At 30.1% G+C, this 14,095-nt stretch overlaps 1 long non-coding RNA gene across 2 annotated transcripts; it reads left to right on the forward strand.

The window, feature by feature from the left end:
- LOC129976303 (uncharacterized) lies at positions 1–4,721 on the forward strand. Of its 2 annotated transcripts, none has more exons than XR_008785120.1 (3): positions 1–634; positions 759–914; positions 3,717–4,721. It is a non-coding gene; the product is annotated as an uncharacterized LOC129976303 (long non-coding RNA). The 2 variants fall into 2 exon arrangements; XR_008785119.1 differs by having other exon boundaries at positions 759–889.
- Positions 4,722–14,095: the final 9,374 nt, after the last annotated feature.

Here is a 14,095-nt window from a genome sequence, read left to right on the forward strand (position 1 = left end):
TTAAATTTCAGCGCAGATGATCCTACAAAAGTATCTTACACCAGAATAATATCCATATCTATTTAAAAACGTTAATCGCTAATAATTAGTTGCTGCTAAACTATTTTTAAACTATTTGAAATTTTCTAAGATGAATTAAAATATACACGCTTGATGGAAGCTTAGATAGAATGAGGAAGACACATTAATAATCTCTGGATATTCAATACACGCATCTTCTAAACGATGCGAGTGCCACAATTATATGGATTTTACCTGGTACAGGCTAATATGATAGAGGCAAGAACCATTGCGATTGTTTTCTTGTGCCTTTTCTACAAATGTACCAAATGAATTAATGTTAAGTTGGCATGTTCAATGTTAAAAATGATTGGAACAGTAGATTTTGTATTTAAACTGTTTGACTAAAACCACATAGTTTCTGTTGGATTCATTAAATTTTTTTAATCATTTGAGTGAAATGGAAAGTCACAGAAATCATTAAAGGAGCATATTAGCCGTTTAATGGGAACAATTGCACAACGTCATTCCACATAAGAAGAGGGAATGCCTTTACAGCTGTTGACAAGGAGTACGGATAGCAGCTGTCCAGATGGCCTGAAAGCATTTTACTGTTTCACACAAAGTAATATCGGTAAGTTATGCTATTTATGATAATTGTTATATCGGAATGAAGATTAAATAAAATCATTTGATTTACTCAAATGGTAAATGGAACTATAAAAATGTACTCATTTTATTTCATTATTTATTCATAGGCTGGATGACACTTAATAGATACCAGTTTGCATGATAAAGGTATGCCACCAACCACCGTATTTTCTCAGTTTCATACACGTGCCATCTGTCTATATCACTTTTGCTGGAAGCGAGGCAGTATTCGCTTAAGGTACGTCCATGTATCCAAAGGCACAGTAAGTACTCGAATTTTATTAATGAAACTGATAAATGATATGGCATTTGGAAGCTAATTTGTTCATCTAGAAAGCAAGTTTTTGGAGGATACAAAAAAGATGCGAAAGATAATTATTTAGAAGCATTTATCAAAATATTTCATTCAGATTCCTCCCAGTATAACAACTACAAGAATTATAATATGAAATACGTGTCATGCCATGAGACAAATTTCTGTAGTTGGGTTTCCAAGCGTTTACTTGCCTGAGAAGGGAGTCTGCTTGGAATGGTCATCTATATGTCATCGTGGCTAGAAAAATATTGCTTGACCGGGAACCATGTCTGATAATCGGTTCCATAACCTATGGAAAGGTAAAAAAATATTTGTAGGTGATTTTGTATTGTTTCTGTAGAGGCCAAAGTGAACCTTTCTTGCTGGAATGACCAAACGTAACACTATTAAGTAAAAAAATTATATTTTCTTTTTGATTTGTCGTAACAGTAAATGTTTTTTATTGTTAAGATCATCAAATTCTTCTTTAAGCATCTAATTAAGAAATTTTAAAAAATTAAAATTGATTTGTTCTTAAATGAAATTTCATATTTTATCTCAATGCATATTGTGGTTCTTTTTTTCTAGAAGAGCATTCTAACGAAGAAAATTCGTTTTCGTATAAACCTTATAATATGAAGTATAATCAATAATTGTGATTGAAGAGTAATTAATAAACTGGATGCACCATTTATTTTCTCTAAATAAATACGCTATCTCTCGAAAAAAAATTAAATTCTTTTTTAGAACGAATGAAATGAAATGGTTAGATGAAATGTTTTACTAGTGTATTTCAAATACGAAAAGATTTAGTTTTAAAGGAAAAAATGACCTGATGAAATTTCTAAAAAAATTCCTAGTTAAGAAACGGTTTATTTCATTCTATAAATAAAATCTTAAGCAAATTCTTTTCACGATTTTGAATTACCGGTGTAGATTGAAAGAGCAAAATTGTAATTGCATATACTCCTGCATTTCACGGTATTCTTGATGGATGGTTTCATATATGTGGATCTAAATTAATTTTCTGATATTGACATGATTTGACCAAATGACCGTGGCTCAACAGGAAATACATGGAACTTTCAAGCGGATTTTGGTATTTGGACACTTTTAAAATTAAATTATGGTCGGATATCCAAGAGATATAATTGATAGTTTTAAAAGCTAGAAATATTAAAGTTCAAAATGCATCGTCTTTTAATACTCGCAAATTACCAAAACTTAAATTCAATCTGCACAGTGGATTGAAAGTGAAAGGTTTATAATCTCTCCATATACCAGACAAGTGGTTTCAAAGAAACGAGGTCAGAATCATGTGAATTTAACGTGTAATCTGTGATAGGAGAAAATAACCATGAAGATTTCTTCTTATACTGTTTTCAACTATGGAACCAATGTTAATTTGGACGATTTTTTGGTGTAATGCCTGCAAGAATTTGTGAGATAACATCCGTTTGCACCGCTTTAGTAATATCTAAATACTATGCGAGTGAAACAGAACGTCTTATAAATCAAAAACGATGTCAACTTGTCTGCATTTGATTCTACAGCAGCGCTGTGTGCAAAGATTACAACTGATGTCATTTATTTGAACAATGACACTCTCCATCTATGAAATGAATGGCCTTTTCACTTCCAGCTACAAATTGTATATACAGAGGATGTCTGGATGCCCAGGAAAGAACAGTACTGAAGTGATTTCGGTAAGTGGTGCAAATTAAGATAATTGTCGAATCGAAATGAAGATTGTATCCGATCATTTGACTCGACTGTTAAATAACTAAAAGTGTACCTTTTCATTTTGTTGGTTATATTAATAGGTTTGACAATTTACCGATTCCACTGTTCTGAAAAAAACCATTGGCACTCGGTATCACACAAATTTTTCGATTCCATACTGACTCCCTCAATAGACATTAATTGTGGTTAATTCATGGAAAACATTCTCTTAAGATGACATTCAAAGACATGCTAAGTTCCTGAATCATAACAGAAATTTCAAAGATCTGACATTCGAGAATCATTTTATTTGAGACTTTCAAGAGAGATGCTGCATGGCCAGAAACCTTTTCAATCCTACTTTGTAAGAAATAAGTAAAAATTGTTTCCATGTAATTTTGTTTCGTGTCTCCTTTCATTAATTCCTTTTTAGAATGAAAAACATATTGCAGTTAATATTTAAAATGTTATCGTAGTAATCGGTACATACTGATATCAGTAAGCTCATTTTCAAGTATTTAAATAAACCAGAAAATTTCATCTACAAGTCTACGAAAGAAATATTTTTCAAGCGAAACTTTAAACCATGTTTTTTTGTCCTATGGACGAAGGCGTCTGCTTCGAGAGCCTAAGAGGGTTTTGTGAACGTTTTTGAGGACTTGGCAAAAATAACCTACTGTATTCAAAAATGTAACCAATGACTGCGGTTATTGTATGATTGTTTGAGCATTCATTATTCGCGTCACTTCTAATCCTCAGAGAATAAAAATTTTCGAAAAACTCAAGAACGAAATATTTATTTAGCTAATGATTTAAATGCAATGTTAAAACAGTAAATTTCAAAAAGCGAAAAGGTAAGTAAGGCAAAGTGTTAGCAAATCTACATTTAAAAATTTTTATTTTCACTTCTATGAATAACGAAATTGAAAGCAAATTCTTTTATCGAACAACTGAATAATTGATTTAAAGAGCAAAATTAAGTCGTTTCTACTCCAGATATTCTTGATATTTTCAGATGTGTATTAATTCAGATATTTAATCTTTCCAGATATTGACATACTTTCACCGAAATGATCGCAGTACAATGGATGGCATCCGGAATTTTTAGCAAGCGCATATTGGAACTCGGAGCCTTTAAAATGAAATATTGCATGAAGATCCAACAGATGCAGTTTGTAGAATTATAAATATTAGACCAAACCTAAAATGCATATTTGGTACCAAAATATTGTCAATGATCTGCATAGTTGAAATGCGAGTGCATATGGGGTTAACATTACTTGAGGACATCAATACATCTCTAAAATGTTTTATTCTTCCATTTTTAAGGTTTTGAATATTTATATATTTTTGGAGAATTGTTTCAACGAATGCAGTAATTCATTTCGAACTTGGAAAAGGTTGAAGTGCATGAAATGTACATCATTCAAAGCCTGTTTGGCATATGAATCAATATTTCTAAAGTTTTGGAAATTGTTAAGCTTTTGGTTCATTATATTTCCTTCAAAGTTGATGTTTATATTCTACTCTTTTAGAAACAAGTATTTTTTTAAATATTCTAGACATGTGAAACATTTTTATGGATAAATTAAAATTTGTAAGTGTGTTTGATTTTTCTAAGTTATCTAAAACCAATTTCCAACAAGACCGAAAGAAGAATTTTTCTCTCAGGATGTATAAAATTGACTTGAAAATTTCATTTGTAACCATACTCTTATTAAAAGTTGGTAAGTTAAACTTTTTTTTACTGACCCAGCAATATAGCCAGGGATCGCAGCAACTGTCACATAATTGTAATTACTTGAAATAAAAAAAATACGTAACTACTTAATTTGCATTTGACATTTCTCCGTCATTGTCAACGGAGAATGTATCTTCATGATTGGATGATTTATTAAGATTATTTTTCATCGATTGCCTTATTATGATTCTAAAAATTTAATGTTTTTGTTATTGTCAATTGATTAGATGTTATTCCTTCTCATCAGCATTATTGTTTGCAGATAGTTTTAAATTTATTGACAGATTTTACAAAATATTCTTCGTTTTCATTTTAATGTCTGAATGTCAAAGATCGAGGAAGCAATTTCATTATTTTTTCCTGAATAGAAATTTAAAAACATGATATGAAAGATCACCATTTGAAATTTAATTTCAGCACTTTGAGAAATTTTATCACGTTTTTTGTAGATATATTAAGCAAATATCTGTACATTGCATCCATTTGCAATTATTTTTTAAATCAAAATTCTATTCTTATTAAATTTATTAAAAATGGGTGATAATTAATGATTAATAGAACTTCACTTTGTGACTATGAAATAAGTTATTACAAACTCGGTATATTTACTGTAGTGGCTATGTGCGTATAATTCTGATTTAGCAACAAATGTTTTTTTTCTATAAGGGTCTTAACATTAGCCTTTGAAATATTGTTTTATGCTTTATGTTATCAGTATCTCTAATTTTTTTTTACTCAAATTTACAAAATCTGAAAGCAAAATTTATGAAAATGAAATTTGCTTTAATATGTATTTGTGTGTTTGTCTAATTTAAAATATATCAATCGCCGTCAATGGCGGGGGAAACGCGTCTGTACCATGTATGAAAGAAATGGCAAAAGCGTTGTCCATATGTCTACTTTGTTCTCTAAAAGATTATTTGAAATTTAAATATTTTCAATAGAAATTGCTCAAACTTAAGTTACGTATTTGCCCACGTGAAACAGTGTTGTGCATTGCAAAGATGTTTTATGCTTTTATATTGAATTTGATAATATTAATTATTGGAACTGTAATTATTTTTAAATTATGTGATACGATAGGGCTTTATTCTCTTTTCATTAATTATAAAATGCACAGCATTCATTTTTCCTGAACAGAAATTTAAAAACATGGTATCAATGATCATTCATTTGTAATCTAATTTCAATATTTTCAGGAAAATTTTAACATAGCATTTGTAGTTATATTAAATAAGCATCTGTTCATTGCATCCATTTGCAGTTAGGTTTTAAGATTTTATTCTTGTTAAATTTATTTAAATTAATGATTAATAAATTTATTAAAAATAAAAAGTTAGTAATGCTTTGTATTTCAAGTTCACCATTAATCTTTTAATAAGTAATTTCTAAATCTCGCCATTTTGGCCTCCGATTACACTTAAATGTATACATCCACCGATAGAGGATACTTTGATTGACTCGGCCGGCCAGCCAATCAAAATGTCCTCAGATTCTTCGAAGGCATTTGATCATTTTGCCTGATCACCACAATGATCAGTATGCTTTCGCAGAAAATGATATTCGCGCATGATTAGCATGAATCAAAATTTCTAAAAATCTACTCGAGTGTAATAAAATATTAGTTGAGGAAAAAAAGTGAATGGATGCGATGAATGTTGAATAAAGTAGGTTAGATTTGCTTTCTTTTATTAATACGAGTAAATTAAGTTTTATCAGCTTTTCAGAAGTTTTTAATTTCCATTTTTATTCGAAATTATTTAATAAAATATTAAATTCTCACTTATTCTAAATTGAATTATGTATTGGAAAAATCTTAGAATGAATGTTCAAATTATATACTATTCTTAAATAATAATTTATATAAATGTGTTGTTTCCTTAATTACATTTTGATAATCAATACTTGTATTAAATTTTCCATTTCAAGTATATACATTTTATGTTAACTGAGTACTTTTATTTTCAAAATTGTTTGAATTTCTGTTAAGCTCATTGTATAAGACAGCAGTTTGATACCTGTTTAATTTAATTTGATATCTGTACTGATTTCTTAATTCAATGCGTTTATGTTCTACTTTTTATGTTGTAGCAATTTTGTAACAGTTTTTTTTGTAACGATTAATTTTTGTATATTAAACTTGCAAATAAAGTTTGTATAATTAGAATTCATTTTGTATTTAATTATCAAATATTCTTGTTTCCTTTCGAATAATTGTCTCGACAAAAGTATTAAATTTCTTGAAAGCCACTCCTGTAACAAATCCGTACACTGAATGTAAGACGTACATACATCCAAGTCCTTTGAAGAATATTGAGTTGATTTTAAATAAAAAGTAGAAAAGCACAAGATGAATCAATAGATTTGTTTCTATCCTTTACCTTAAATGATTTTATTATTTTCAAACGTAAATTAGTTGCATGTAAATCATTGGAATTCATTCACTAGTTTAATGAAAGAGTATAGATAAAAAGTTAGAAATAGGCCATGCTCTAGAAATGCTTTAAAAGAATTTGACGAATTGGAACTTTTGTCTGCTTTTTAACAATGTGTTCATAGAAATTTCATTATGTCAAATTGTATTCATCTGCCTTCGAATTTAAAACTAAAGACTATTAGTATATTCGTTCCTGATAGTCAATGGGTAAATTTAAGATCTTCATCTTGGTGCAGAATGCATTTTTAGAAACTTAGAACTCGTTAGATGTGAATTGTAAAGTTTGCTTTGAAGTTCTTTCTTTAACTTAAGTAAATTATAAGTTAATATTTTCTAAGAATGAAACTATCCAATTAAGTATACATATTTGAAACTCACTTGAAAATATATATGATCACAATAAAAAAAATAATTTCATATCTTCAGTAGATTCAATCTTTAATATTCGATTAACGTACCAATAAAAAGAATTAACCTCTTTGGATAAATTATAGTCGGTCCATTTTCATTCAATTAATGCATCAAAATTTAATTCAAATCTCTAATAATAATAATAATAATAATAATAATAATAATCGAGATGAATGTGTGTATATAACTATGTGTTTAACTACACAGGCTCTCAAAAGTGTGAATTTTTTTTTACCTAATGCTACCAAACTTGATACATATTCCCAAATTACTAAGTAAATAAGTAACTCAAAGATATTCTTTTGAGGAAATTTACATTAGAATTTCGAATAAATAGAAACTTAGCAAAACGCTGCTGTCTTAAGAGTTTGCGTCAAATCTTATAAAAGTTTAATTAGAATTCATGTTGAATTAAGTTAATAAAGCATTTTCAATAAGTAGTTCATTAAATATTACATATTGAATAGATTCGTTCTGCAAAATATTTTAGCAACTTTAATATAAAAAAAGGTATGCAAATTATATATATCAATAAACACAGAACTTACGCACTTTTTGATTTGATTAATATATCAAAATTCAGATAAAATATTAAAACTCATTTCTAATATACTTTCTTAATTTCTAATTTTTTAAAAAAAATTTGAAATTATTTATTTTATTCTTTATTTATCATAACGAATGCTTTCAGCTTACCAAAAGCGGAATAAATTGTAGATTTTAAAGGTAGTTAGCACAAAGAAGTTAATGCTATTAAGGTTATGGATGAATCATGTGGTTGCTAGAGACGATATAAATAGGGGTATTATGAGAAACCAATAAAATAAAGGAAACAAATACACATATGTGGTTGAAGCCGAAATTTTATTTTTTGAGTGAACCAGCTATTGCACATTTTGACTATTGTAAGAAAAAATGTTTATATCAAAATAAGGAGAAATTGCTCAGGATCCATTTTTTTAATGTTCAAAGAAACTAGTTCCAGAGATGCTGAGAAGTGTGATTCAGTCTTGTACGTTCTTACAAAGTTCAACCAGAAGTCAGTGCCAGAGCTGCCGTCGCCAAGTCAGAAGATGCTGAGAGGTGTGATTCAGTCTTGTACGTTCTTACAGACCCACTAGATGTTCAACCAGAAGTCAGTGCCAGAGCCGTGGCGCTACAATTTGCGATATCAGTTCATTGAAAAAGTATCAATGCCAGATGCTGGTCTCGTATGTTCATTCAATCTTCCAATTACATGTCCACAGTTAAAGTCCGGGATACCTCACTGAGGCAGAAGTCAAAATCGGGTAGGCCTTAAAGAGCAGGCCAAAATGTCATAGTCCGTGGTGCCTTCATGAGGCTTCATATAGTCACATTTGGATAAGTATTTTCACAATATCAGAAGAAATTATTTATCTTCATATAAAAATAAAGTCCACAGTGATAAAAAGTATATGTACTAAAAAATAATAAAAATAGAGTCCGCAGTGATAATATATATACAAACAAAATAATAAAAATAAAATCTATGTACAATATTTACACGAGTATTTACAAAATACTCAAAAATGACAAGGAGATACCAGAGTAGTTTTACTTGAGGATTTTTCATTGCTTCTTTTTTTCAGTGCTGAGGAAATCTCAATATTAGGTCAATTTTTGACAGAACTATTGTTGGAAGTGAGCAGAAATGATTGCAGTTTATATTTTTCGGTGGTTTTAATAGTAACTGTCTCTTTGTAATGGAGTTTCAAACATAATATGTCACAAAAAGTTTATCTTGTGCGTGCTTTTCAGCTGAATAGAAGAAGAAACTGCAGAGGAATCCTAGCTATTTGTCGAAAACGCTCTTTTGTTTCAGTTCATTTGGAATATAAATCGCAAGTAGGGTACAGGTATTTGCCGGAAAATCATCCTAACTGTTTCATTATCAATGTTCAAACCAAGTGAGCAATTTGTTTACAAAACGTTTGACAAGAAGCAGCATACGTTCATGAACTTTCATTTCATCAAACAAATCATTCGTTTGAGTGGAAACATCCTTCACAATTTCACTTTCCGCTTGCAAAGCTATATCTTGACGCCTTTTGCCTTTAGAGTAAAAATGGTTCAAAATCATGAAGAAAACCACATATGAAAAAAGATTGAAACAATGCCAAAAGTTAAAATTGCAGAACTTAAGAATATTAAGAATAATTAAGATTGCAGAATAAGATCGTAAGAATATTTCAAACCAACTCCACAACCAGAAGAGCAAAAGGCAAACAGTAGCTACCATCTCCTTCGTCATTTTGAATTGCAGTTTTTAAAATCAAAAGAACTTTGAAAAATCAAACGTCGATTTTCAGTCGAAGTCAAGCTCACCGTATCTCAAGAAAAACAAGCAAATAATGAAACAACACATCATTATTCACACTGTTATACCTTTGAAATATTGTTACAACAGTGAATTATTATTTAGCTATTGATATGCTTTAATGAAATACATAACAAACAGGATTCAAACATTATTACACATTATTGCTCAAAGTAACAATTCAGATTCATCTATTAAGATCGTAAGAATTATTGTGATTATAATAATATTATGATATAGGTGTTTTTCATGCAAGTAATTTATAAAAAAAATATTGCTTTTAAAAAATTTAAAAAAAAATTATTTGTTCTTTTTTAAAAATAAATACATGTAGTAAATATTACCGAGTGATTTTTAACTTCCTTATACAAAATGCTTTCGTTCGAAACTTTTTGCACTTGGGATAACCAATTCTTCCGAAGTAAAGACTTTCGAAGTCCTACCTTTATGCAAAACAATTTCCGGCGAGAAGCACGATATATATAATGCAAACAAATGCCTGATATATAAACAACAAATGAATGAACAAATCTGTAGTAAAACATAGATTCTCATAGCGTTTTACATTAAGCTTTCGCAACTTACTAATCTACTTCAACGGTCACTTTTTTAATATTATTCTTTTTTTTTAAATTTATTTTAGATATTTCCATCCATTATTCCCACACTTACTAAGAACTATTCCAAATCCTATAATTCAAAAATAAAGTTTAATGTCAAAATATTTCTATATTTAATCGAAAATTTACGAGTCAAGTTAATGCACATGCGCAGAATTCATTACTATTCAAAGCATTCTGCTTTTTGACCACAATGACACCGTGTTAAAACTTTTAGTTTATAATCTTAATGAGAGTCTTAGATAATTCAGACGAACTCCCTGTACGAAGCTTCGTGGCTAGATCGACAGAACGAGCCACTTAGTTTTGCTGGTCTTCAGTTCGAGTCTCGAAAATGAGAATTTTTTAAATATATTTTTCTTTTCTTTTTTCTCTTTTATTTATTTTAGGTATACATTATACCAACTCTTACTAAAAACTTTTCAAAATATTATACTTCCAAAATAAAATTTAATGTCAAAATATTTCTATAATCAAGAGCAATTTTAGGAGTCAAGTTGACGCACATGCGCAGAATTCATTCCTATTCAAAGCATTATGCTTTTAGACCAGAATGACACCGTGTTAAAACTTTGTTTTTAATCTTACTGAGAGTCTTAGGCCATTCAGACGCACTCCGTGTACGAAGCTTCGTGGCCAGATCGGCAGAACGAGCAACTTAGTTTTGCTGGTCTTCAGTTCGAGTCTCGGATATGACAATTTTTTAAATATATTTTTCTTTTCTTTTTTCTCTTTTATTTATTTTAGGTATACATTATTCCAAAACTTCCTAAGCACTTTTCAAAATGATATACCGTTAAAATAAAATTTAATGTCAAAATATTTCTATATTCAAGAGAAATATTAGGAGTCAAAATCATGCACATGCGCAGAATTCATTCCTATTCAAAGCATTATGCTTTTAGACCAGAATGACACCGTGTTAAAACTTTGTTTTTAATCTTACTGAGAGTCTTAGGCCATTCAGACGCACTCCGTGTACGAAGCTTCGTGGCCAGATCGGCAGAACGAGCAACTTAGTTTTGCTGGTCTTCAGTTCGAGTCTCGGATATGACAATTTTTTAAATATATTTTTCTTTTCTTTTTTCTCTTTTATTTATTTTAGGTATACATTATTCCAAAACTTCCTAAGCACTTTTCAAAATGATATACCGTTAAAATAAAATTTAATGTCAAAATATTTCTATATTCAAGAGAAATTTTAGGAGTCAAAATCCTGCACATGCGCAGAATTCATTCCTATTCAAAGCATTATGCTTTTAGACCGGAATGACACCGTGTTAAACCTTTTAGTTTATAATCTTAATGAGAGTCTTAGGCCATTCAGACGCAATCCGGGTACAAAGCCTCGTGGCCAGATCGGCGGAACGAGCAACTTTGTTTTGCTGGTCTTCAGTTCGAGTCTCGAAAATGAGAATTTTTCAAATATATTTTTCTTTCTTTATTTATTTTAGTTATATTTATCCATTACTCAAACACTTGCTAATAAATTTTCAAAATGTTATAATTTTAAAATAAAATTTAATATCAAAATATTTCTATATTCAAAAGAAATTTTAGGAGTGAAGTTCACGCACATGCGCAGAATTCATTCCTATTCAAAGCATTATGCTTTTATACCAGAATGACACCGTGTTAAAACTTTTAGTTTATAATCTAAATGAGAGTCTTAGGCCATTCAGACGCACTCCGTGTACGAAGCATCGTGGCCAGATCGGCAGAACGATCCACTTAGTTTTGCTGGTCTTCAGTTCGAGTCTCGAAAATGAGAATTTTTTAAATATATTTTTCTTTTCTTTTTTCTCTTTTATTTATTTTAGGTATACATTATACCAACTCTTACTAAGAACTTTTCAAAATATTATACTTCCAAAATAAAATTTAATGTCAAAATATTTCTATAATCAAGAGCAATTTTAGGAGTCAAGTTGACGCACATGCGCAGAATTCATTCCTATTCAAAGCATTATGCTTTTAGACCAGAATGACACCGTGTTAAAACTTTGTTTTTAATCTTACTGAGAGTCTTAGGCCATTCAGACGCACTCCGTGTACGAAGCTTCGTGGCCAGATCGGCAGAACGAGCAACTTAGTTTTGCTGGTCTTCAGTTCGAGTCTCGGATATGACAATTTTTTAAATATATTTTTCTTTTCTTTTTTCTCTTTTATTTATTTTAGGTATACATTATTCCAAAACTTCCTAAGCACTTTTCAAAATGATATACCGTTAAAATAAAATTTAATGTCAAAATATTTCTATATTCAAGAGAAATTTTAGGAGTCAAAATCCTGCACATGCGCAGAATTCATTCCTATTCAAAGCATTATGCTTTTAGACCAGAATGACACCGTGTTAAAACTTTGTTTTTAATCTTACTGAGAGTCTTAGGCCATTCAGACGCACTCCGTGTACGAAGCTTCGTGGCCAGATCGGCAGAACGAGCAACTTAGTTTTGCTGGTCTTCAGTTCGAGTCTCGGATATGACAATTTTTTAAATATATTTTTCTTTTCTTTTTTCTCTTTTATTTATTTTAGGTATACATTATTCCAAAACTTCCTAAGCACTTTTCAAAATGATATACCGTTAAAATAAAATTTAATGTCAAAATATTTCTATATTCAAGAGAAATTTTAGGAGTCAAAATCCTGCACATGCGCAGAATTCATTCCTATTCAAAGCATTATGCTTTTAGACCGGAATGACACCGTGTTAAACCTTTTAGTTTATAATCTTAATGAGAGTCTTAGGCCATTCAGACGCAATCCGGGTACAAAGCCTCGTGGCCAGATCGGCGGAACGAGCAACTTTGTTTTGCTGGTCTTCAGTTCGAGTCTCGAAAATGAGAATTTTTCAAATATATTTTTCTTTCTTTATTTATTTTAGTTATATTTATCCATTATTCAAACACTTGCTAATAAATTTTCAAAATGTTATACTTTTAAAATAAAATTTAATGTCAAAATATTTCTATATTCAAAAGAAATTTTAGGAGTGAAGTTCACGCACATGCGCAGAATTCATTCCTATTCAAAGCATTATGCTTTTATACCAGAATGACACCGTGTTAAAACTTTTAGTTTATAATCTAAATGAGAGTCTTAGGCCATTCAGACGCACTCCGTGTACGAAGCTTCGTGGCCAGATCGGCAGAACGATCCTCTTAGTTTTGCTGGTCTTCAGTTCGAGCCTCGAAAATGAGAATTTTTTAAATATATTTTTCTTTCTTTATTTATTTTAGTTATATTGATGAATTATTCAAACACTTGCTAATAAATTTTCAAAATGTTATACTTTGAAAATAAAATTTAAAGTCAAATTATTTCTATATTCAAGAGAAATTTTAGGAGTGAAGTTCACGCACATTCGCAGAATTCCTTCCTATTCAAAGCATTATGCTTTTAGACCAGAATGACACCGTGTAAAAACTTTTAGTTTATAATCTTAATGAGAGTCTTAGGCCATTCAGACGCACTCCGGGTACGAAGCTTCGTGGCCGTATCCGCAGAACGAGCCACTTAGTTTTGCCGGTCTTCAGTTCGAGCCTAGAAAAAGAGAATTTTTTAAATATATATTTCTTTATTTATTTATATTTATCCATTATTCAAACGCTTGCTAATAAATTTTCAAAATAATATACTTTGAAAATAAATTTTAATGTCAAAATATTTCTATATTCAAGAGAAATTTTAGGAGTGAAGTTTACGCACAGTCGCAGAATTCATTCCTATTCAAAGCATTATGCTTTTAGACAAGAATGACACCGTGTAAAAACTTTTAGTTTATAATCTCAATGAGAGTCTTAGGCCATTCAGACGCACTCCGGGTTCGAAGCCTCGTGGCCAGATCGGCAGAAAGAGCTGCTTAGTTTTGCTGGTCTT

This window comes from Argiope bruennichi, chromosome 7 (assembly GCF_947563725.1).
Source record: "Argiope bruennichi chromosome 7, qqArgBrue1.1, whole genome shotgun sequence".
Lineage (NCBI taxonomy): Eukaryota > Metazoa > Arthropoda > Arachnida > Araneae > Araneidae > Argiope > Argiope bruennichi.